The 26,554-nt window shown below is 41.0% G+C and overlaps 1 long non-coding RNA gene across 3 annotated transcripts in view; it reads left to right on the top strand.

The window, feature by feature from the left end:
* Positions 1-5,233: 5,233 nt before the first annotated feature.
* LOC132353424 (uncharacterized) overlaps positions 5,234-26,554 on the top strand; it is a 600,229-nt gene continuing 578,908 nt past the window's right edge. For all 3 annotated transcript variants that reach the window (XR_009499025.1, XR_009499023.1, XR_009499024.1), the window contains exon 1: positions 5,234-5,287. This is a non-coding gene — a long non-coding RNA (uncharacterized LOC132353424). The remainder of the gene's footprint in view (positions 5,288-26,554) is intronic.

The following is a 26,554-nucleotide window of genomic DNA, read 5'->3' as shown; positions in this document are numbered from 1 at the left end:
CAAGACATATTCTAATATAATTACTGGACCCTAAAGAAAAGAAAAATCCTGTGGGTATCTAGGCCCAAAGACCTAGTGACTTTAAAGGAAATGAAATTAGATCATCATCAGAGTTTTGGAAAGTGATACTTAATTTCCCAGGAGAAAATGGTTAGTAACATTTAACGTACTTGAGGAAAGTGTGTGAGCCAAGGAGCTTGTGTCCACCAACCCTGATGTTCAAGTAAAAAAGGGAACAAACTGTTATCTGTATGCAGGAATGCAGGAAATTTAATGCTTTTGAGGACTCTACTAGCAAATGAGCTTCCAACTGCCCAATTAACTAAGAAGACATTAATATAAGGAATTGTGGTAAGCTTTAAGTATAGAATTACTTGCAGAACTAACAAAAAATAAACAATTAATGGGAGAGAGAATAGTCTGTAGTGACTAAATTCTCTGACAGTGTAAATAGATTGCAGCTATAAAAGTGCGAGGAGAATAAGAAGATAAAATTGAAAAAAAATTCTTTTTTAAAAAAATTTTATTGAAGTATAGTTGATTTACAATGTTGTGTTAATTTCTTATGTACAGCAAAATGACTCAGTTGTGTGTGTGTATATATATATATGTATATATATATATTCTTTTTCATATTCTTTTTTCCATTATGGTGTGTCACAGAATATTGAATATAGTTCCCTATCCTATACAGTAAGACCTTGTTGTTTATCCATCTTATGTATAATAGTTTGCCTCTGCTAATCCCAAACTCCCATTCCTTCCCTCCCCTATCCCCCCTCCCCCTTGGCAACCACAGGTCTGTTCTCTATATCTGTGAGTCTGTTTCTGTTTCATAGGTATGTTGATTTGTATTGTGTTTTAGATTCCACATGTAAGTGATATCATATGATATTTGTCTTTCTTTTTCTGACTTCACTTAGTATGACAATCTCTAGGTCTATCCATGTTGCTACAAATGGCATTCATTCTTTTTGATGGCTAATATTCCACTGGATACATGTACCATTTTATCTTCTTTATCCATTCATCTGTTGATGGACATTTAGGTTGTTTCCATGTCTTGGCTGTTGTAAATAGTGCTGCTGTGAACATAGGGGTACATGTATCTTTTCGAATTATAGTCTGGTCTGGGTATATACCCAGGAGTGGGATTGCTGGATCATATGGCAACCCTATTTTTAATTTTTTTGAGGAGCCTCCATACTGTTTTCCATAGTGGCCACACCGAAAAAAATTTCTTTTTAACTTTCAGTAATCATATTGGTGATGGTAGTATTAATATTATTACTCTGAAATTATTATGTATGTAATGTGCAATAAAACAAAGAAATAATTATGAGATATTCAGATTCTATCTTCTCCCGAGTCTTGAGAATCATTATTGTTTGTGTGGAAGAAAGAAGACACAGATGAAATATAAAAGTGGTTGTGTGCAAACCCCGTAGTCTTGAATTCAAATCAGAAGTGCCAGTCAGTATATATTCATGTTATGCACATCTGTTCGTATCACTTTTGCTAGATAGGATGAGATATAACTCATCCTTTAGATCCTTTAGATGGCTGAAGAATATTCAGTTATATGGTTTTACCACAATTTATTCAAATATATATATATTTCCTCCCAAAATTTTACTATTACAAATCATGTGGCAATGTGTTTCCGAGTATATGAAAGAATATTTTTGAATGAGAAATTCCTAGGAATAGAATGCAGCGTCAAGGACTATGATCTTTGAAGTGTATTATATAATTGCCTTCCAAGGAGGTTGTATCAATTTGCATTTCTACTATGAATGGATGAGAGTACTGTCTTCCCACAATCTCATTAACCTATTTTCAGTCCAATGGGGAATATATTGCTTTGATATATATTTATTTGATCATAAAGAGAATCTTTTTTCAAGTTTATAGGCCATTTGTATTTCTTCTTTTGTGAATTGCCTACTTAAAATTTGACTCATTTAAAGTCAAATGCTTTTATTGTTTATTTGTAGGCACTTTCGACATATTAAGGGTGTTTATACTTTTTCAGTTGTACATTTTGTAACTATTTTCTCTTAATCAGGCACTTATTTTAATATAAGAGACTTAAAATTTTTATGTAGCCAGACTCCTCAAACCCATTCCCCTTTTAATGACTCCTGGATTTTCTGTAACATTTAAAAAAATGGTCTACTTTACCTCCAAGTCATAATAATTCTCTCATATTTCTTCTAGTAGTTTTACAGTTCTTTATTTTACATTTAGATTTTTAATCCACTGAAACTTTATTATGTGTGGAGTGAAATAGGAATGTATGCATGTATGTATCCTATCTATGAATCATCTATCTATCTATCTATCATCAGTCTGCCCAACAGATAGGCAACTTTCCAGCAACCTTCAGAAAATAGTCTATCTATTCCCCCTTGATTTGAAAAGCCACTTTCTACTCACTAAATTATCGTATGTAATAGGTGTTCTTTATACTTCGTTATGTTACACTGATCTAAGCCTGTATCTTTGCTGGTACCATAGTCTTTTTTTTTTTTTTTTTCTTAATGATGAGGGACAAGAGTTTGTAAAGTTTTTTTCTGTTCACGTATGTAAATGGGCCAAGACAACAGACAGACCTTGTTATATCAGCAATCTGCTCTATAAATCCTAGGCTCCCATTCCAGCTCATCCCTCTGGCTTCTTGGGTCCCCTTTTTGGTGTCCTGGTTCCCCTTAGACTCTCGGTCTTATTTATCCCTCTAGGGGCCATTTCAGGTATTTCTATACCCTGACCAAATCTGTACCAAACTTTGAATTATTTTAGATTAATATACATTTCAACATTTGGAACTTGCTCTCAAGTTCCCTGCAGTATTATTCTTTCACATATGTCTTCACTATTCTTGCACATTTGCTTTCCAAATGACCTTAATGATCAATTTGTTAAATTAAAATAACTATTAGGATTTTGAGTGAAATTGCATTATATTAATAAATTAATTTGGGCAAGAGTAAAGAAATATACAGTGTGTATCTTCACATCCAAGAATATCATCTCTCACTCTAGGTCTTTTGAAAAATGCCTTTCAGTACATTTTCATAGAAAGTGCTTGTGTTTTTCTCATTAAATGTATTTTTAGATGCAATATAATTGCTGTGGTATTTTGAATGTGGTTCTGCTTTCCAGTATATATATATTTTTCAGTATGTTTTACAACTGATTTCTGCTTATATAAAGTTAAGTTATCACATTGAAAAATATTTACCCCCCCGAAAGCAGGAGGCAGAGTCCATTCTTGTGGAGACCTTGAGGGATGGGAAAGGTGGGCTGGGGAAACACCTCTCCTGGGAGCATCACATGTGATTTTCTTCTCTTCTCCCACATTTGAGGGCTGGCTCTGTTACAAGGTGAGCCTCATTCCAGGGTGGGTTTTTCCCTTGCTTGAGCCTTGGATACCACTAAGTCAGCACGTCAGCTCACTCAGTGACGTTCCAGAATCTCCAGGCACCTGTGAGATTTATAACAAAATGCTACTCCTCCCTTTCCCAAGCCTCCCATCCTGTGCTCAGAGATGAGGTATCCATGGCATTACTGGTGGCCCAGAATAGTATCTATTTGCATCACACAAGTCAACATTTAATATGTACTATGTAGTCTTTCTTGATAAAACTTCTAAGTATACTTTATGGCAAGAGAGTTTAGATATTTCCTATAATATTAGATACTTTCAGGAGTTCTGGGGTAGGGAATATGCCAGCTTATTATACCTCGTGTTGCTAATTCCCTGTGGAAATTGGTACAAAATTGCACTGACATGGGCGGGACAAAACCTTAGGTGGTAAGTGAAGACATTGGGGGTCTGTATTTACACATACACACACACACCCCTTCCCTGGCTTTCGGGTAGGCTCAGTACCCAGCAGGCCTGAAGTCATGTACAGAGCCTTCACAATGAATAACTGTCTAACAAGTTGTACAATTTGGTTTAATGGGATGTCTGATGAGTAACACATGGTTGTTTGTCAACTAGAAGTATGTTGAAGACCTTTCAGCAAACCAGGGGAGACATCTCTTGTGTCGCGTCTCACAAACAGCTGCGCCCTGCCCTGGGTACACGTAATTGCTGAAACTGATTGGGGAGGGCTGGAAGTGTTGATGCTGTCGTATTAATTTGCTCCATAAATCAACACATGAACTTGACAGCCCTTTAAAATCTTTATCATCGTGCATTTATCTTTTCTGTTCGGAAGGAGCCTTATCTGAGTTCGATCCAAAGCAACTTATATTCATTAAGCAAATATTTCTTGAGCATTGACAGGTGATGAAGATTAGTATTGGCAGGGTCTGGGACCGTCTTCAAGGAGCTCACAGTCTCACAGGGAAACAGACATACAAGCAAAAAATTGCAACTTAAGTGTGATCAGGGCGGTGATAGGCATTGAGGTAGTGTTGCTGCAAAGATTCATTCATTTTTCAGTCATTCATTTATTCATTCCACAAAGACTAAGACCTGCTAAGATAGAGGTGTGGCCTCTGCAGACACAGGACACAGTGCCTACTTCAGAGAGCTCAGTCTAGGGGCAAGAAAGAGACATACAAATGGATTATAAACAAATATAAGCTATGGCAATCTGTAGCGGGTATGGTGGGGCAGGCCAGAGCAGGGAGAGGTCATCTCATGTAGGGGAATCAGGGAAGACTTAATAGGTGAAGTGGTGCTTGAGTTAAGTCTTGAAAGATGGGCAAGTGTTTATATCCTGGGCGGGTGAGGAAAAAAAATCAGTGATGGGAGTGGCATGTGCAAAGGCCCTTTTTTGGGGGGGGTGGGCGGTGCAGAGAGAACAGATTGTTTAGGACCAGGAAGTAGTGTGGCACGAACTGAGCATAGTGTGAGGCGGCTGTGGTGAGAGGGGCGGCCAGAGAATCAAGTGCAGGTCACATCATGAATGGTCTTAAACGCCCAGCCAGGGAGCCTAATGTTTTCCCCAAACCTCATTCACAGTCAAGTCCCAGCTTTGCTCTTCCTTCCTCGCATTAGAAATGTCAGCTCTGATTGTTTATGTGATGTAAAACACAAAGCAAAATCTCAGGCTTGAGAATACCATGCACATGAAATAGAAAGCTTTGAATTAAGTTTGATTGCCTGTTTATGAGTTTTTTGGCTTGCTTATCTGTTCACTTTTTTATCAGGCCCCACCTTAGAACTAAAGAATCAATCTGAATATTAACAAGACATTCCCTCCTCCCCCCACCAGGTGATTCGATGCTGAATTAAGTATGAGGAGCATTGGTCCCCCAAAAGAGCCAGGTAAGTCTGACTTCAAAATTTCTCCTCTTTCTAAGACCTCATGTTGCTCTATTTTTGGTTACCTCCCAGGTTTATTCCTAAATATCATGAACAGTTTTGGCCAGGAATAATGGATCTGTTGTCAGAGGGTGCATATTTCTACCTATAGTGTGAGTTTTGGGTTTAAAGTGCTGATACGGTTTGTGACTGATCAGAATGGAAAATAGCACATGGGGCTCCCAAATTTGTAAGGCTATGAAAAAGTCTTCATGGAAAATAGAGTAGAAAATTCTTCATTCTAACACAGATTCAAGTGGTTTCTTTTTAAGCTTTTTTTTTTTGATGTGGACCATTTTTTAAAAATATTTATTTATTTATTTTTGGCTGTGTTGGGTCTTCGTTTCTGTGCGAGGGCTTTCTCCAGTTGCGGCAAGTGGGGGCCACTCTTCATCGCGGTGCGCGGGCCTCTCACCATCGCGGCCCCTCCCGTTGCGGAGCACAGGCTCCAGACGCGCAGACTCAGCAATTGTGGCCCACGGGCCTAGTCACTCCGCGGCATGTGGGATCCTCCCAGACCAGGGCTCGAACCTGTGTCCCCTGCATTGGCAGGCAGACTCTCAACCACTGCGCCACCAGGGAAGTCCCCCTCAAATGGTTTCTTATGAAAGAAAATTCTGATATTAAAAAGAAACCCATACTGGGCATATACCCAGAGAAAACCATAATTCAAAAAGACACATGCACCCCAATGTTCATTGCAGCACTATTTACAATAGCCAGGTCATGGAAGCAACCTAAATGTCCATTGATAGATGAATGGATAAAGAAGAAGTGGTACATATATACAATGGAATATTACTCAGTCATAAAAAGGAACGAAATTGGATCATTTGTGGAGACAGTTGGGTTATTTGTAGGTCCATTTGTTAATGGACCTAGAGACTGTCGTCCAGAGTGAAGTCAGAAAGAGAAAAACAAATATTGTATATTAACACACATATGTGGAATCTAGAAAAATGGTACAGATGAACCGGTTTGCAGGGCAGAAATAGAGACACAGACGTGGAGAACAAATGTATGGACACCAAGGGGGAAAGTGGCGGGGGGGAGCGGTGGTTATGGGATGAATTGGGAGATTGGGATTGACACATATACACTAATATGTATAAAATAGATAACTAATAAGAACCTGCTGTATAAAAAAAATTCAAAAAAAAGAATAAAAATAAAATAAATAAAAAGAAACCCAATCTTATCAAGCCAATTTATTGGGCAATGTTTGCTGACATTGCAAAGTATTTTCTTCTTTAACTACTCAGTGTGCTTACTTATTCATTGATTGATTCATTCATTCATTCCACAAACATTTGTTGCCTGTGCTGTGTCCTGGAAACAGAGGAGTAGTACATGGTCACTGTCCTCAAGGAGTTCATGATCTGGAGGAAGAGACAGATAAAACACTAATTACAACCCAATGTCATACGTGATAGATTACAGCCCTTTTGTGACACAGACTTTTCTGCTGGTCCCAATTTCAAGCATTTTGTTTAATGTGTAGACCACATACGTGAGGGTCTCAAAAAGTTGTCAAATTTGTGTACTGTCACCTTAGTTATATTCTAGTTATCAACAAAGTGCTTGGGAGTAGGGGAGTGGTACAGAGAAAGGGGTAACTTTGCTGGCTGGTGACAATTCATAGGGTTGATAACCTTCATTCACTCATTTGATAGATCTTTACTGAGGCAGGTATAGGAGTGGGGACCGGGATTGGGCAGATTCTTGCAATATCAAGTATAACCTGTGGCAGAGTAAATGTCTGTCAATACATTTTTTAAAAATAAATTTATTAATTTTATTTATTTATTTTTGGCTGCATTGGGTCTTCGTTGCTGCACACGGGCTTTCTCTAGTTGCGGCGAGCGGGGGCTTCTCATCGCAGTGGCTTCGCTTGTTGCAGAGCACGGGCTCTAGGCACGCGGGCTTCAGTAGTTGTAGCACGCGCGCTCAGTAGTTGTGGCTCATGGGCTCTAGAGCACAGGTTGAGTAGTTGTGGCACATGGGCTTAGTTGCTCCACGGCATGTGGGATCTTCCTGGACCAGGGTTTGAACCTGTGTCCCCTGCATTGGCAGGTGGATTCTTAACCACTGCGCCACTAGGGGAGCCCTGTAAATACATTTTTGATGGTGGTTTTTGTTTGAAAAATCTGAATGACCAAGGGGGATTGGGGATTAGGAATGAACAAGATATCCTTGGTTCCTGTCCTTTGTCTACCAGAGTAGATGCTGCTAAATATATAATCAGATGATAAATCAACTAATTCTGCTTGTGACAAACATTTGGGGGAGGTGGAGAGTTCTATGAGAGTATGTGATGAGAGAGGTGACCCAGCCTGAAGCGTCAATAAATGCTTCTCTGATAACTGGAAATGTATAGTCTTTGACTTACATCACCCCATTTCCTCCTCCCCCAGGCCCTGGCAACCACTACTCAATTCTCTATTTCTGTGAAATAATTTGTGTGTGTGTGTGTGTGTTTAGATTCCCATATAAATGATATCATACAGTATTTGTCTTTCTCTGTCTGATGGCTTATTTCACTTAGCATAATGCCCTCCAGATATATCCATGTTGGTGCCAATGGCAGGATTTCCTTCTTTTTATTGGCTGAATAATATTCCATCATGCATGTGTGTGTATATATATATATATTTTTAAAATTAATTAATTAATTTATTAATTAATTTATGGCTGTGTTGGGTCTTCGTTTCTGTGCAAGGGCTTTCTCTAGTTGCGGCAAGCGGGGGCCACTCTTCATCGCGGTGCGCGGGCCTCTCACTATCACGGCCTCTCTTGTTGCGGAGCACAGGCTCCAGACGCGCAGGCTCAGTAGTTGTGGCTCACGGGCCTAGTTGCTCCGCGGCATGTGGGATCTTCCCAGACCAGGGCTCGAACCCGTGTCCCCTGCATTGGCAGGCAGATTCTCAACCACTGCGCCACCAGGGAAGCCCATGTATATATATTTATAGCACATTTTCTTTATTCATCCACAGGTCAAAGGTACAAATTTTTAATTATAAGAAGAGTAAGTTCTCAGGAGCTCATGTACAGCATGGTGACTGTAGTTAATAATACAGGATCGTGTACTTGAAAGTTGCTGAGGGTAGTTATTAGCCACACACACACACAAAATTAAGTATGTTAACTGAGGGAGGTGATGTTTATGTTAATAATCTTGATCTTGTTAATCATCCTATAATGTATACGTATAACAAATCGTCACATTGTACACTTTAAATATATGCAATTGTATCTGTCAATTAGTCCTGAGTAAAGTTAAAAAAAGAGAGAAGTGCTTCCCTGAGGCTATGACGCATGAGCTGGCACTTGAAGGGAGACTACTGGAGGGAGGTGCATTCCAGGCAGCAGGAACGCCAGGTGCAAAGGCCCCGGGGCACAGTGGAACTTGGTGCATTCCTCCAAATGAAAGCTAGTGTGGCTAGAAGAACATGGGCCATCTTGGAAGTTAGCTGTCCTCCTTACTTGGCGTTTGTTTAAATACTGAGTTCTCTCTCAGCCTTGTGGACAGGAGAGATGTGACAAAATAGAAAGAAACCTGGCCCAAGAGACCACTTACCAGTTATTTAACCATGGACACTGACCTCAGTTTCCCCATCTACCCCAATGGGGTTTCCTGCTCCCCCTCCCCCCGCTTATCTACAAGACATTGTGGATGGGAAAGTGCTTAGAAGCAGTACAAACTCTATTGTTATGAACTGTATTGTTATGAAGTCCCTGTCTCGCCTTCTGTTACCTCAGGGATACATCTGTGGGGTAAAGCGAGGTAAAGTGGCTATGATCTTGGCTTCCATGTTGAAGGGTGGTGGTTAATTAAAAAGACTTAAGTTTTTCTTCTTAAGCACACAATAGCATTGTGGAAAACAGCTGACTGTCCCCAGCTGCCTGTAAACACCCAACCGGAAGCAGCAGACAAAGAGCTGATTATGACAGAAAGGCACCAGGCTGTTAGTGCTGAGCTGACAGATGTCATTAGCAAGTGGGAATGAAAGGGAAATTGGCCAGTTGCTGGGAAAGACGAGCCTCTCTGCACTTCTTAGAAATCCGGTGGGCAGTGCAGTAGGGATGGCACTTGGATGGGGTGAGGGTCATGGTTGGGGATAGGGGTGTCTCAACCATAGATCCAGACCGTCTCCAGCACTGTGGGGACATGAGGATGTAATTATTCTCAGATCGGGAAGAGGTGGGAACCAGGGGAAGGCAGTAAATGAATCAAAGTTTAACTCTGAGGATTAACAGTTGAGGTACAACATGATGGGTTGAATGATGTCTCCCCCCACCCCGCGCCCTCCCCCCCAAGATATGTTGAAGTCCTAACTCCGAGTACTTCAGAATCTGATCTTATTTGGAAATAGGGTCTTTACAGAGGTAATCAAGTTAAGATCAGGTTGTTAGGGTGGGTTCTAATCCGATATGACTGATGTCCCTATAAGAAGGGGAAATTTCGACACAGAGCCAAACACACACAGAGGGAAGACGGTGTGAAGACCCACAGGGAAAAGATGGCCATATAACTGGAGTGATATATCTTCAAGGACTATATCAAGGGATGCCAAGGATTTGGCAAGGGATGCCAAGGACTTCTGGTCAACACCAGCAGCTAGAAGGAACAAGGAAGGATTTTCCCCTAACTTTGTCAGAGAGAGCCTGGCCCTGCAACACTGTGATTTTGGAGTTCCAGCCTCCAGAACTATGAGACAATACATTTCTGTTGTTTTAAGCTACCCAGGTTTTGGTACTTTGTTACAGCAGCCCTGGGAAACTAATACAAAGAGCTTTCCGTGAGGATCGTTTAACTTCTCAAACTTCTCCAAAAAGACAGAGGTATAATATTTTTGCCACAGATATGAGGGAGGCAATCATTTTCTCAGAGCCACTGCCAATTCATTCAAATACTTATTATATCCCGACAATGCCCGCCTGCATGCATGCCTACTCTGTCCAGGCACCATGACAAGTAAAACATCTCAGTGGGGAGTAAAAGTAGATGCTTCACAGAAAAGCAGACCTGGACCAAATGTCTGCTCTGCTACTCCCATGCTGTGTGATCCAGGGCATGCAACCTTCTCGAGTCTCAGTTTTCATGTCTGTAAAAGGAGGATTATAGCACCGCTCTCCTGGGGTGCTGGGGAGATTCGTTGGGAATATGTATGTGAGGTGCTTAGCCCTGGCCAACCCGAGGAAGTGCTACAAAACTGTGATGCGTTATGATTAATATGATCCAATCCAGCAGCTGTTTTCTTCAGCTGCAGGCATTTACTGGCTTGATGATCACAGACTGTGGGAGAAGATGTTCAGTGACACCAAAGTCTAACTCCCATAACTGACACCTTAGAGGATGGGGAATGGACACAGCTGGCCGTTTGCAGCCTCCCGTCTCCCTGGTGTCTGACTCAAGGGCCTGGGTGTTTTTTTTGCTGACTTCAGGCTTCTCCTAAACTCCACTCTGAACGCTGCCTGCTATGCTGAGGATCTCTTATAAATCTCTTTCCCCTCTCTCCCATGGAAGCTCACAGTCCTTCATGTTGGTTAATCTATTTATTATTTACTTATTTATTTAATTTATTTTTGGCTGCGTCGGGTCTTAGTTGCGGCACGCGGGATCCTCGTTGAGGCAGGCAGGATCTTTCGTTGCGGCGCGTGGGCTCCTCTCTAGTTGCGGCATGCGGGTTTTCTCTTCTCTAGTTGTGGCACGCGGGCTCCAGAGCGCGTGGGCTCTGTAGTTTGCGGCACGCAGGCTCTCTAGTTGAGGTGCGCGAGCTCAGTAGTCGCGGTGCGTGGGCTTAGTTGCCCCACAGCATGTGGGATCTTAGTTCCCTGATGAGGGATTGAACCCGCGTCCCCTGCATTGTAAGGTGGATTCTTTACCACTGGACCAGCAGGGAAGTCCCCATGATGGTTAATCTAAAAGGGATGCCTACACTGATTAAAAAACCTTACACAAAAGTGTGAACAAATGATAGTTCATACTACTCCTTGGCGTTTTACCATTTCAAATAGAGTTTGTTAACTTCAAAGAAGTTCTGTTTGATGGAGTGGTTGTGGGAAATATGTTTGTGGTCTGGATTTGGGGGACGGTACCTGCTATAGACTGAATGTTTGTGTCTCTCCCCGCTAATTCATTTGTTGAAACCTAGTCCCCAGTCGAATGGTCTTTGGAGGTGGGGCCTTTGGTGATTAAGAGCCCTCATGGGGCTTCCCTGGTGGCGCAGTGGTTGAGAATCTGCCTGCCAATGCAGGAGACACGGGTTCGAGCCCTGGTCTGGGAAGATCCCACATGCCGTGGAGCAACTGGGCCCGTTGGCCACAATTACTGAGCCTGCGCGTCTGGAGCCTGTGCTCCCCAACAAGAGAGGCCGTGATAGTGAGAGGCCCGCGCACCGCGATGAAGAGTGGCCCCCACTTGCTGCAACTAGAGAAAGCCCTCGCACAGAAACGAAGACCCAACACAGCCAAAAATAAATAAATAAATAAATAAATGATTAAAAAAAAAAAAAAAGAGCCCTCATGAATGGGATTGGTGCCCTTATAATAGAGACCCAGAGAGCTCCCTTGCCCCTTCTGCCAAGTGAGGACACAGCGAAAAGATGGCCCTCTGTGAACTAGGAGGTGGGCCCTCGCCAGACACTGAATCTGCCGGCACCTTCATCTTGGACCTCCCAGCCTCCAAAACTGTGAGAAGTGATATCTGTGGTTTACAAGCCACCACTGCTATGGTATTTTGTTATAGCAGCGCATGTGGGCTAAGATGGTATCCCTTTCTACTAAATGAGCCCCAGAAAAAGACAGTGTGTCAGCGATGTAACACGTTGTTTGTGAAAGGCTGCCCCTATGGTCTCTCCCATGACAAGCCACTGGCTTGGCATCAGTTTCCACCTTCTGTACAGGATAGGAGGATTGTTTGAATTAACCAAAGGCATCTTGGCTTGCTTACTTGCTATTCCCAGAACTTGACTTATTCCCACTCCTGTGAGGCTGTTCCCTATGCCTTTTCTTTCTCTGTGTATTACCATTTTCACATTAACGAAGTCAAACCCAAACAGGACCCATGACTGGAGAATATGGGAAACTTTATTTCAGTTATTGTCTCAAACCAGCAATAAAAAGAGAATTTCTCCTAAGGCTAACTCTGGATTTGGCCCTGATATTCCCAGACTCTGACTTTTCACCTGCCATTCCCTCTACCTGGAGTGTCTTTTGATTACCTTGACCTCCTGTTCAACTCCTACTTGTCTTTCAGGGCCCTGCTCACCTGTAACCCCCTCTCCGAAGCCTTCCGTGCTGCTCTGTATCCCCGCTGAGGTGCTGATCACATGGGATTGTTCACATATCCGTCTCCCCCTCTAGACTGTGAGGTTCTTGGGAAAGAGGATGGATCTAATTCAGAGGCCCAGGCATATAGTTGGGATTATTAACAATTGATGCACAAATGAGTGGATAAATGGGTGGAAAGAGGCAGAGAGAGATGGATGGATGGATGGATAGATGGATGAATGGATGAAGGTGTGAGATAATTTCAGCATCTCTGACCCTGCTTCAGGTAGGGATGGAATTTACCTACAAGTTTGTGTTATCTTTTAATGTGGATACAGGTCTGCTCATAGCCAACATGAATGAGATAGATGATGGATGGATGGATGGATGGATGGACAGAAAAATAGATGAGAAAGAGAGAGAGGATTGATCGATCTACTATGGCGTGAGCAACTGAGAGTTCGTAACCTTCCCTGATGCATTTCATAAATAGAATGTATTAACTCCGAAGAAGATGGACTTGGTAGACTGTGTGGGAAATACTTTTGAGGACCACATTTGGGGGCAGTACCCCTTTGTCCTGCTTCTGTCAGAGGTTCCAAGCTTGCTCACCTGCTCCCACTTCCTGCTCTGGGTCTGGACGGCTCGCATCTCTGTGGCCTCCTGTCTCCTCCCTGCCTTGCCCTCCCGGCTGGATTTGACCTTCTCTGATTCGACCTGATGGGTCTCAGCTGGACCTCCCAGCTCCATGGGTGCTTGGGTGTGGCAGCACCGGAGGAACAGAGGGCCCAGTGGGAAGTCCCTACTCATGAAGGGCTGGAGAAGGAACAAGGGGCTCCGAGCTGGACGACCTGCCCCGGCAGCTGGGATGTTTGGAACGTGTTGCTCTCTGACGCTGCTAAGCTGGTGGCAGTTTTCAGACAGACACCCCGTGCGGTCTTCTGTGTGTGTTCTTGCTCTCTTTTATCTAAGATGAGTGGTGATTGAGGCTGGAGAGGAGCCTATTGTCTGGAAAGAGAGCTGACCAGCAACAGGTTTTTATAAAATCCATGGTTCTTAAAGGAGAGAGCTCTGTCGATTTTGGGGTCCTAAAGATCCACTTTGCACAAAACCTATGTGTGCCTTTGTCTGAAGGGCAAGGGGGGTGGGTGGGTGGTCTCGTCCCCAAGGCTGAGCCGTATTTGCAGGCAACCCCACCCTCCATGTATAAAAGGCATCCAAAGAAAGCCTCAGGATAGATTAATCTGACTCCTTAAACTTGAGAGATTTTTATTCATGTTAGGGAGACTGAGATAACTTATTAGATAAAACAGTACTTGCGAACTTGGCAATCTTCAGCCAGGCCATCACTTCCCCTGCCTGGGTTTCAGTTTTCTTACCTGTACCATTGTTAGGATGCTGCTGTCATACTTACTTCACGGAGCTGTGCAGATCAAATAAGTTCACATGCATTGTAAAATGTTAAACAAACGCTAAGGGTTGATGGTCATTATTATGAACATAGTACCAACCATCCATCTCAGAACCGAGGAAGTCTGCAAAGTGACCTGGAGAATTAATGGGACCAATGATAGTTATCCTTCGACATCCATCTCTTCACAATTGTCTGCGTTAGAGTCTCCGGGACTGGACGTGGAGAGGGGTGGGCAGGTAGTAGAATTGCAGTGAGTTTCTCTTCTTGGTTTTAGCATTTCCGGTTGAGGTTGTGTGGGTCGGTAAAGGGTGTTGTTAGAATATGAAACCCTAAGTCACGTGAGGAGAGAATTACTGGTATTCAAGGCCTTCCAGAGTCTGCCCGGCAGGCCCTCACCCTCTGCTTTCCACTTTTACAATCACATTTTCTCTTCTCTACACTTAGCTCTCTGCTACACTGAGGGACAGCCTTATCCTGCCAGGGACCCATCTAGTCTGGTCCCGTCTCCATATTTGGATCACACTTTTGCTTTTTCAGGAAGTGCGAAGTTGTGCAAGCCTGAGATTTTATCACAGCCAGGGGACCCAGGAATTCCTGAATTCTCGTGTCTATCCATTCTCCCTTCTATGATGTCCAGGAGGGAAAGCTATTCCCAGGATAATGAGAAGAAGGAGAAGGAGAAGGAGAGGAGGAGGAAGAGGAAGGGGAAACGGAAAAGGAAGGTAGCGAATGGGGAGGGGGAGAAGGAAAGTTTGTTACATTGTTTAAGGGAGATTTAACCCCAAGAACTATGGTGGATTTCTGGTGTACCAGGCTAGACGCTGTGAAGAACTCCCTTTTGAATATCTAAGTGGACTCAAGAGACATCAGAGTAGCTCACTCCATCCATGTGCCTTAAGAACAGACCCAGGGGCTTCCCTGGTGGCGCAGTGGTTAAGAATCTGCCTGCCAATGCAGGGCCCACGGGTTGAAGCCCTGGTCTGGGAAGAGCTCACACGCCGCAGAGCAACTAAGCCCGTGCGCCACAACTACTGAGCCTGCACTCTAGAGCCCGTGAGCCACAACTACTGAGCTCATGTGCCACAACTACTGAGCCCATGCATCTAGAACCCGTGCTCCGCAAAAGGAGAAGCCACTGCAATGAGAAGCCCGCGCACCGCAACGAAGAGTAGCCCCCGCTCTCCGCAACTAGAGAAAGCCCGCGCGCAACAATGGAGACCCAACGCAGCCAAAAACAAATAAATAAATAAACAAATTTATTTAAAAAAAAAAAAAAGAACAGACCCATCCTCAGCAGGGTCACCTTGTTGAGGGAAAAACTGTACTCAGAGACCCTGGCAGACAAGTTTTGAGAGCGTCTGAACGGGACTAAGGCCCCATTTCTGGAGCAGAGCTGTCCTAGGCTGTCAAAGCTGGCTTGATGGTCTGGGGTGACCCCTGAGCCTGGACCCCTGAGGGAGAACAGAGAAGAGGCAAAAGGGACAGAAAACCGTGTCCCTGCTGCAGGTCTTGCCACTCTGGCTGCGTGGAAGGAAGAGATAGAAAAGAAGAGGCCATGTTCATACGAATTTGATGCCACTTCCAGCCCAGAAAGACTTTCTCCCCCACCTCCCCACCCCTTTTTTATTGTTTTGAAAGGAAATTTTTAGTTTAGAACAAGAGGAGATATAACAAATCACTCATTTAAAAAAAAAAACTGACAAATACAGTGAACATGGTAGAAACTTAGAAAAGATAATTTTATTATTTTCTTGTCATATCTCTAATATTTTTCTCCTATAATCTTTGGCTACATACTATCATTGTCTTCACATGGCCACAAATTTATATTAGTTTTCTATAGATAGAGGGATAATTCAGTCTTTCCTCTAGCATGACTGATGGAAATATATTTATTATTGTTGCTTTAAAACAGCTTTTTCCCAGTTTCACTACTCTTTATTGGTAATAGTATATATATTTATAGGAATTCTGTCAAATTTGGGAAAGCATTCTATCAGGTTTCTTACCCATAGAATCTCTTACAATTTCAGGGCAGATGTTTTTAATGCAGTTGCTAATTTTAAAAAATATTTTTTATTGAGATATAGTTCATATACCATGAAATTCATCCCTTTGAAGAATATAATTGACGAAGTTGTACAATTATCACCACTATCTAATTCCAGAACATTTCCATCACCTCCAAAAGAAGCTGGGTACCCGCTGGCAGTCACTCCCCATTCTTTCGTCCTCCCCAGTCCCTAGCAGCCACGATTCTACTTTTTGTCTCTATGGATTTGTTTATTCTGAACATTTCCTGTAAATGGAATCATACGATATGTGGCCTTTGTGTCCGACTTCTTCCACTTAGCATAATGTTGCCAAGGTTCATCCATGTTGTAGCATGTGTCTCTACTTCACTTTTTTATATGGCTGTATAATACTTCATTGTATGGATATACCACATTTTGTTCATCCATTCATAAGTTGGTGGGCATTTGGGTTGTTTCCATATTTTGGCTGCTATGAGTAATGCTGCTGTGAATATTCATGTGCAATTGTTTTCAAGGACATGTTTTCATTTCCCTTGGGTATATGCAGAGGAGTGCAATTGCTGGACCATGTGGTAACTCTATTTAACTTTTTGATCTTGAGACTTTCTTTTTTAAAAATTTTTTATTGGAGTATAGTTGATTTACAATGTTGTGTTAGTTGCAGGTGTACAGCAAAGTGAATCGGTTATACATACACATTTATCCACTCTTTTTTAAGATGCTTTTCCCGTATAGGCCATTATAGAGTATTGAGTAGAGTTCCCTGTGCTATACAGTAGGTCCTTATTAGTTACCTATTTTAAATGTAGTAGTGTGTTTACACGATGGGCAGTGATACCTCTTCACCTTGAAAGCACGTTAAGGTTGGGTGGTGGTGTGGTGAGCTGGGGGAGGGGACTGTTGAGCACCCAGCGGAGGTCTTCCGGTGCTCCCTTCTCTCTTTTTTGGTTGCCCACAGCAATGTGTCCTGTGTCAGGGACACAGCAGGAAAAATAAACACATTTATGGGTTGCCTTTCTAAAAGGTAGAAAACGAAAGTAATTGTATTTAGTCCCACGAGAGAAAATGCATTCTTGCCCTTTTAATTACTTAGCCTAGTGCTTAAGAGCGAACTGTAGACCCGGGCTGCATGAGTTGGCATCCCAGCTCCACTACTAACTAGCTGTGGACCTTGATTAAGTTACTTAACCTCCCAGCGCCTTGGTGTCATCACCCATAACATGGGGAGACGCTAACACTAATACTTTCCTTGGGGAGCTGTTGTCCTCACATGATAATACATGTGACATATGAAACAGGGTCCCTGGCAAATGCTCAGCCTAAAGTGACCTTCAAAAGGTCACTCTGAGAGTGGGTGTGGAGGACAAGTAGACAAGGGTGGGAGGGAGGAGATGGGGATAATGGTTAAAAGACTCTTAATCATTCAGTCTCTAATCAATAAGCAATTTGCTGGTGTTTCATGAGCCTTTAATCAGATAATTTGGGGCCATGATCCAGTTTTGATGTCATGTGAAACACATGGAGTGTATTTTATTTTACTTTACTTCTTTTTTTTTTTTTTTTTTTTTTTTACTGTTTTATTTCATTTTAGTTATTCATGCTACCTGGTGGACTTTATTTTATCATAGTTTCTTCATAGTGCAGTCAAGGACCTGGATAATTGATATGTTTTTCTAGGGCCCCTCCCCCTATCAAACACACATTATAACACTGGATTTTATGGGCTTCAAATACAAAACAAGATCATATCACGTTTTGAGTCCTACAATCAAAATGTAACTCTGTTCCCTGTGGCCAGGAGGTCTCTTGAGGTGGAGGCTACTTGTTGCCCTCCTGGCCCTTCCATTACATGGAAAGGAGGGGCTGCTGAGAGGAGGGGGATTGTCCAGTGAGGGGGCCCCAGGCGCAGGCAGAAATCCACCTCTGAGTGAAGTATGTGGCTCTCCATCAGTGGACCTGGCTCTCTCCTGGCCATCAGGGGAGATTTGCACACTAGAAGCGTGAACATGGGTGTATTCATGAGGCTCATGCACAGAGGATCCAATAGCTTCCAAGAGTAGCCGTCATCCTTTGTTCAGATTCCACACGCAGCCTGTGACCATAAATTGGATTTCCTTGGTCCCTTGATAGTGGGACCAAAGCTCTCTGGGAACAGGTATGGGTGTTCCAATGGTGGGGATGATCCATCCACCTGTGGGAATCAATGCTGTGTGCTCAGGGTCTGTGTGAGGAGCTTCCCGGGATCTGGTCACCTCAGGGCACACGGACAAACGCGAGTGTCCAGCCCTCCGCAGCCGCAGATTTCTCTGCAGCTGTTTCCCTGAATCCAGGTACAGTGGCCTCTGTACCTCTCATCATTAGGCAAAAGGCTAGTGTCAACAGCCATCAGTTTAGTTAACTGCCTGGGCTGATATTTCTGTCCCCAAATGAAGGGACATTTAACTTCCAGCTAAAAGCATCACTAGGAGTCTTTAGTAAAACCAATGACAAGTTGATTTGTTTGTTCGATCCTGGTAAAGAGATAACATGGGCTTGTTTATGCCTGTTTTTCCCCAATACGATCATTGACTTTACCTAGAGCTTTTTAAAAAATTAGCTAAAATCCGCAGTTGAGTTAATAAACAGAGTTGAAAACCTCCAAACTGATAATGCAGGTGCCATCTACTGATTGGCCACCCTTGATGGACATGGCCCAGCAGGTGACTCTTGGCTGCATTGTGCAGGGCAGGGACTCTGTTTTCTAGAAATCTACATTTCTTTTAGACCCCTCTTTTAGTCCAGAGTCTGGGCCCTTGGGCACAATCAGTGTAGTTGCGTGCCTTCCAAGAATTTAATATCATCGTCAGCCTGGCAGGAACTTAGCTTTCTTATGAGTTTTGGGAGGTTGTGAGTACCATCCACCCCACATTTAGATCCCGCAGGTGACAAGCCTGGTTCCTCTATGTGAGCATTGCATTTTAACAATGACATTAGCTAATTTTATTGAAAGCTTAAGATGAGACCAGCATTGTTCTGATCACTTTATGTGCCCTATGAGACAATGGTATTACTGTCCCCATTTTACAGATAAGGAAATGGAGATCCAGAGAAGATAAGCAACTTGCCCAATAATAACTAACATCACAGAGCTCTTTTCATGTATCAGACTCTCCACTCTCCATGTGCCGGGTTCTTCACATTACCTTTATTAAATCTTCAATGATATAAGTACTATTATTATTTACATTTTTGTTTATGAGGATGCTCAGGTGCAAACAGATCAACTAACTTATTCAAGGTCACAGAGACGATGTAAGTCAGGCTTGGGCAATACCTTGGCCAGGGTTGTTTCAGTTCTCAACCATCATGCTATTCCACCTCTCAGGAGATATTTAACTAGAATAACTTGGTTATTTGTGAGCTTAGATATGTTGTTGAATTTTCCCCTTCAAGGCGTAATGAATTGCCTAAAATGATTATTATGCTTTGTTCATAATTTATTTTCATTTCTGAAGCCAGTCTGCAGAAACTTAAAATATATCAGACTGAACACTAAATGAGATTTCTACAACCTTTTTGTGAAAAGTAATCGGCAATATCCATTAAAACAAATAACACACTTATCTTTTTTATTCACTATTCCCACTTTGGGAAATTCTTCTATAGAAACAAAAGCACCAGGGAGATTAAGTATATGATGAAGGAAGTTTTTGTAGCATTGTTTGTAATAACAAAAACTGGGGCGAGCCTGACAGCCCATCATTGGGGTGGAGGGAGTGGAGACTTGTGAGTAGATGGATAAAGCTACTACAGTGGCTAAATCCCATTGTCCATAGAATGGGATGTTGTGTAGCTATGACCTGGAGTATGGTTAGGTGATAGAAACAAGTAGCAGAAACACCTACAGAGGAAACAATTATTTAAAAAAACAAGCTAGTGTCACACACCTTCCTACATACATGTGCATTTGACTGTTTGAGTCTTAGAAGCATGGAGAGGGGTGTGGAAGGACACACTTGCTGTTAACATTCATTACATGGGAGGTGGCCCATGCAAGGGGAAGAATGAAGTTGGGGTGCACTCTTTTTTGTGTGTGTGAAGGTTTTTTAAAAAAAATTAATTAATTATTTTAAAAATTAATTAATTATGTTTATTTTTGGCTGCGTTGGGTCTTCGTTGCTGCGCACGGGCTTTCTCTAGTTGTGGCGAGTGGGGGCTACTCTTCGTTGTGGTGCGTGGGCTTCTCATTGCAGTGGCTTCTCTTGCTGTGGAGCACAGGCTCTAGGCACGCAGGCTTCAGTAGTTGTGGCTCGTGGGCTCTAGAGCACAGGCTCAGTAGTTATGGCGCACGGGCTTAGTTGCTCCAGGGCATGTGGGATCTTCCTGGACTAGGGCTCGAACTCATGTCCCCTGCATTGGCAGGCGAATTCTTAACCACTGCGCCACCAGGGAAGTCCAAGGGTGCGCTCTTAATTTTCTGTGTTGTTTCATAGGAGGTGTTGAACCTGTACTTTTGAAGCTTTACAAAAAACTTTAAAAAATGGAAGTATAATTTACATAGTGAATGCTTAGTTCGGTACGGGCATGCATAGCGATATCTTAACTGTACAGCTCAATCAGGTTTGACAAATGCTTCCAGCCCTGTAACCCACACCCCTGTCCAGATATAGGACACCTCCACCACCCCAGGGAGCTGCTTTGTGTGCCCCCCAGGACCCCCCATCATTCCATGCTACCCCCTCTACCAGAAGCAACCACTGGTTCGATTTCTTTCACCATAGGTTAGCTTTTCCTGTTCTAGAACTTTATGTAAATGGACTCATACCGTGTGTACTCCTTTGCGTGGCTTCTTTTGCTCAACACAGTGTTTCTGAGATTCATCCACTTTGCTGCATAAATCAGTAGTTTGTTCCTTTTTGTTGCTAGGTAGTATTCCACTATATGGATAAACCACAGTTTATCCATTCTCCTGTTGATGGACATTTGGGTTGGCTGTTATGAATAAGCTGTTATGAATGTTCTTGTATAAGTATTTTTTTCCTGTGGGCGTACGTTTTCATTTCTCTTGGATAAATACCTGGAAATAGAATTGCTGGGCTGAAGGGTAGGCATATAGGCATATGCTTAACTTTATAAGAAACTGACAAAGTTTTCCAAACTTCTTGTAATTTTGCACTCCTGTCAGCAAAGTGTGAGAGGTCACATTGCCCCACGTCCTTACCTGGCAGTTTGATATTGTTAGTTTTGTATTAGTCAATCTATTGGGTGTATAGCAGTATCTCCTTATAGTTTTCATTTACATTTTCCTAACGACTCATAATGTTGAGCACTTTTTCATGTCCTTAAATGCAGACTTCCTGGTTCCAGCTATATGGTTAACCTTATATGAATACCACATTTTCTTGATTAATGTAGCTTTATAGTAAGTTTTGAAACCAAGTGGTGTAAGTCCTTCAATTTTTTCTTCTTTTGCAAAGTTGTTTTGTTCTGGCTCTCATCAAAGTTTTGGTTACAGTTCTTACATATATTTTGTTAAATTTATCCCTATTTCATGTTTTTTGATGCTCTTATAAATAGTACTGCTAAAATTACAGTTTCCAATTGTTTCTTGCTAGTATGGAAATACAATTAATTATTGTATGTTGATGTTGAGGCTGTATCCTGCAGCTTTACTAAGCTCACTTTTTAGTTCTGTTTTTTTTTTTCTTTCTCAGCTTCCTTAGGATTTTCTACATACGTGACTATGTTACCTGCAAATAAACAATTTTATTCCTTCTTTTCCAATCTGTACACCTTTTTTTTTCTTTTACCTGCTTTGATGCACTGATTAGGACTTCCAATAAATGCTGAAGTGGTGAGAGTAGGCGTCCTTGCCTTGTTCTCTACCTTAGGGAGAAAGTATTCTGTCTTTCACCATGAAGGGTGACATTAGCTGCAAGGTTATTATGGGAAACCCTTATCAGATTGAGGAAGGTTCATTTTTATTCCAAGTTTGCTGAGCATTTTTATCATGAATAAGTGTTGGATATTGTCAAATACCTTTTCTGCATCTTTTGAGCTACTCATAGGCAGTTTCTCCTTAGTCTGTTAATATGCCAAATTATATAGATTGATATTTGAATGTTAAGCCAATCTTGTGATAAACCTATTTCGTCATGATGTATTATTTTATATATCTATATATTTCAATTTGCTAACATTTTATTAAGGATTTTTGTATCTGTGTTCATGAGGGATGCTGGTTTGTGGTTTTTCTTTTCTTGTAATTTCCCTTTGGTATGGTTTTAGTACCACAGCCGTGTTGGTCTTATAAATGAGTTTGTCAGTATTTTCTTCCCCTGTTTTCTGGAAGAGTTTATGTAGAATTGGCATTATTTTTTCTTAAGTGTTTTTATATGATTCAGCAGTGAAGCATTATGCATCTGGAGTTTTCTTTGTGGGAAGGTTTTTGATAATAAATTTAATTTCTTTAGTAGGTACAGGGCTAGTTATATTTTGTATTTCTTCTTGTGTCAGTTTTGTAATTTATGTTTTACAAGAAATTTGTCAATTTCATTAAATTATTTAATTTAGTGGCATAAATTGTTTAGAATGTTTCCTTTTTACTGTTGCAGTGTAGACAGTGATGTCTTCTATTTCATTTCTGATATCGGTAAATTTGTACTGTTGCATGGTATATATTTTTTCATCTTTTTATTTGTCATTTATCTTTTTCTTCATATTTAAAGTGAATCTCTTGTAAACAGAGATTTATAATTAGATTTTGCCTAAAAAAAACCAACCTGAAAATCTCTGCCTTTACGTTTAACATGATTATTTGTATGGTTGTGTTTAAACTTACCATCTTTCAGTTGTTTTCTGTTTGTCTTCTTTTTTCTTCTTTCCTGCCTTCTTTTGGATTAATTGAGCATTTTTTTTTGATATTACATTTTATCTTTTGTATTGGATTTTTACCTATACTTATTTGTTAATATTATATCACTTACAAAATAATCACATATTGAATGATTTAAGAGCCTTGCAGTAGCGTACGTCCATATGCCCATCCTATTCTTTATGCTACTGTTTTCATATATTTTACTTTTATATATGCTATATTCCCTGAAATACATTGTCGGTTTTGTAAGCAGTCAATTGAATTTTAGAGAAATTTTCCTTCAGCCTGAATAACTTCCTAAAGAAAAAAAAATTAATTTTGGCATTCAAGTCTACTGGTGATAAACTTTTAAAGTTTTTGTTTATTTAAAAATGTTTATTTGTATTTTCATTTTAAAAGATATTTTCACTGAATTTGGAATTACAGTTAACAGTTTTTTTTCCACTTTAAAGATGTTCCATTATTTTCAGGTTTGCATTATTGCTGATGAGGAGTCAATGATAAGTCATATCATTTCCTTCTCTGTAATGTGTCCCCCCACCCCGCTTTTGGCTCCTTTAAAGATTTTCTCTTTCTCTTTGGTTTTCAGTTATTTTATTATGATGTGCTTAGATTTGGTTTTCATTAAGATTATCCTGCTTGGATTTTGTTGAGCATCTTGAACCTGTGGCTTGATATTTTTCATCAATTTTGGACAATCTTTGGTATTACTATTTCTTTAGTTTTTTTGGGTTTTTGTTTGTTTGTTTTTTTAGACCCAAATCTCTCTCTCCTCTTCTTTTGGCCCTCTATTTATCCAACAGGCCACTGAGGCTTTGTTTATTTAAACAAATTAATAGACCTTTGTGGGGGAACAGTTTTAGATTTAAAGAAAAATTGAGTGGAAAGTACAGAGAGTTCTCATATACCCCCTTACTAACACCTTAAAGTTTCTGCTATTTTCTTTTTATTGGGGAATAGTTGCTTTACAATGTTGTGTTAGTTTCTGCGGTACAATGAAGTGAATCAGCTGTATGTATACATATATCCCCTCCTTCTTGGACCTCCTGCTCACCCCCCCACATCCCATCCATCTAGGTCATCACAGAGCACTGAGCTGAGCTCCCTTTGCTATACAGCAGGTTCCACTGGCAATCTGTTTTACACATGGTAGTGTATATACGTCAATTGCAACATACCAATTCATCCCACTGCCCCTTCCCCCCACCCCCGTGTCCACATGTCCGTTCTCTTCATCTGCGTCTCTATTCCTGCCCTGCAAATAGGTTCATCTGTACCATTTTTCTAGATTTCACATATATCCGTTAATATACAGTATTTGTTTTTCTCTTTCTGACTTATTTCACTCTGTATGACAGACTCTAGGTCCATCCACATCTCTACAAATGACCCAATTTCATTCCTTTTATGGCTGAGTAATATTCCATTGTACATGTGTACCACATCTTTATCCATTCATCTGTCGATGGACATTTAGGTTGGTTCCGTGTCCCGGCTATTGTAAATAGTGCTGCAATGAACATTGGGGTGCATGTGTCTTTTTGAATTATGGTTTTCTCAGGGTATATGCCCAGGAGTGGGACTGCTGGGTCATATGGTAGTTCTGTTTTTCGTTTTTTAAGGAACCTCCATACTTTTCTCCATAGGGGCTGTATCAATTTGCATTCCCACCAACAGTGTATGAGGGTTCCCTTTTCTCCACACCCTCTCCAGCATTTATTGTTTATAGATTTTTTGATGATGGCCATTCTGACTGGTGTGAGGTGATACCTCATTGTAGTTTTGATCTGCATTTCTCTAATAATTAGTGATGTTGAGCAGCTTTTCATGTGCCTCTTGGCCATCTGTATGTCTTCTTTGGATAAATGTCTGTTTAGGTCTTCCACCCATTTTTTGATTGGGTTGTTTGTTTTTGTGATATTGAGCTGCATGAGCTGTTTGTATATTTTGGAGATTAATCCCTCATCAGTTGCTTCATCTGCAGATATTATCTCCCATTCTGAGGGTTGTCTTTTCGTCTCGTTTATGGTTTTCTTTGCTGTGCAAAAGCTATTTAGTTTAATTAGGTCCCATTTTTATTTTTGTTTTTATTTTCATTACTCTAGGAGGTGGGTCAAAAAAGATCTTGCTGTGGTTTACGTCAAAGAGTGTTCTTCCCATGTTTTCCTCTAAGAGTTTTATAGTGTCTGGTCTTACATTTAGGTCTTTAATCCATTTTGAGTTTATTTTTGTGTGTGGTATTAGGGAGTGTTCTAATTTCATTCTTTTACATGTAGCTCTCCAGTTTTCCCAGCACTGCTTATTGAAGAGACTGTCTTTTCTCCACTGTATACTCTTGCCTCCTTTGTCATAGATTAGGTGACCATAGGTGCATGGGTTTAACTCTGGGCTTTCTATTGTTCCATTGATCTATATTTCTGTTTTTGTGCCAGTACCATACTGTCTTGATTACTGTAGTTTTGTAGTATAGTCTGAAGTCGTGGAGCCTGATTCTTCCAACTCTGTTTCTCTTTCTCAAGATTGCTTTGGCTATTCGGGGTCTTTTGTGTTTCCATACAAATTGTAAAATTTTTTGTTCTAATTCTGTAAGAAATGCCATTGGTAATTTGATAGGGATTGCACTGAATCTGTAGATTGCTTTGGGTAATATAGTCATTTTCACAATATTTATTCTTACAATCCAAGAACATGGTATATCTCTCCATCTGTTTGTTTCATCTTTGATTTCTTTCATCAGTGTCTTATAGTTTTCTGACTACAGGTCATAACATCTTGCATTTGAATGCTTCATTTGCTACAATTGATATACCTACACTGATGTGTCAATATCACCCAAAGTCTGTAGTTTACATTAGGGTTTACTCTTTGTGTTGTACATTCTATGGGCTTTGACAAATGTATGATACATGTATCTACCATTATCATATCATAGAGAATAGTTTCATCATCCTAAAATTTCCTTGTTTTCCGCCTATACATCTCTCCCTCCCATCCCCCAAACTCCTGGCAAACACTGATCTTTTCCATAGTTTTGCCTTTTCCAGAATGTCATGTAGTTAAAATTATACAGAATGTAGACTCTTCAGAGTGGCTTCTTTTACTTAGCACTATGCATTTAAGTTTCCTCCATTTCTTTTCTGTTTTTTAAATTGAAGTATAGTTGATTTATAATAAGTCTCCTCCATGTCTTTTTGTGGCTTGATAGCTCATTTCTTTTTAGCACTGAATCATATTCTGTTGTGTGGCTGTATCATGATTTGCTTATCCATTCACTTATTGAAGGACATCTTTATTGCTTCCAAGTTTTGATAATTATGAATAAAGGTGCTGTAAACATTCAAGTGCAAGTTTTTGTGTGGATATGTTTTCCACTCATTTGAGCAAATACCATTGAGCATGATTGGTGGATTGTATGGTAAGAGTATGTTTAGTTTTATAAGAAACTGTCAAACTGTCTTCCAAAGCGTATCATTTTGCATTTCCACCGGCAGTGAATGGGCATTCCTGTTGCTCCAGAACCTTGCTGGCATTTGGTGTTGTCAGTGTTCTGGATTTTAGCCATTCTAATAGGTATCTTGTGGTATCTCATTGTCATTTTAATTTGCAATTCCCTAATGACATATGTTAAGCATCTTTTCATATGTTTATTCATC

Source organism: Balaenoptera ricei, chromosome 19, assembly GCF_028023285.1.
Source record: "Balaenoptera ricei isolate mBalRic1 chromosome 19, mBalRic1.hap2, whole genome shotgun sequence".
Lineage (NCBI taxonomy): Eukaryota > Metazoa > Chordata > Mammalia > Artiodactyla > Balaenopteridae > Balaenoptera > Balaenoptera ricei.
Note: the sequence above shows the minus strand (reverse complement) of the source record. Positions and strands in the feature narration are given on the sequence as shown.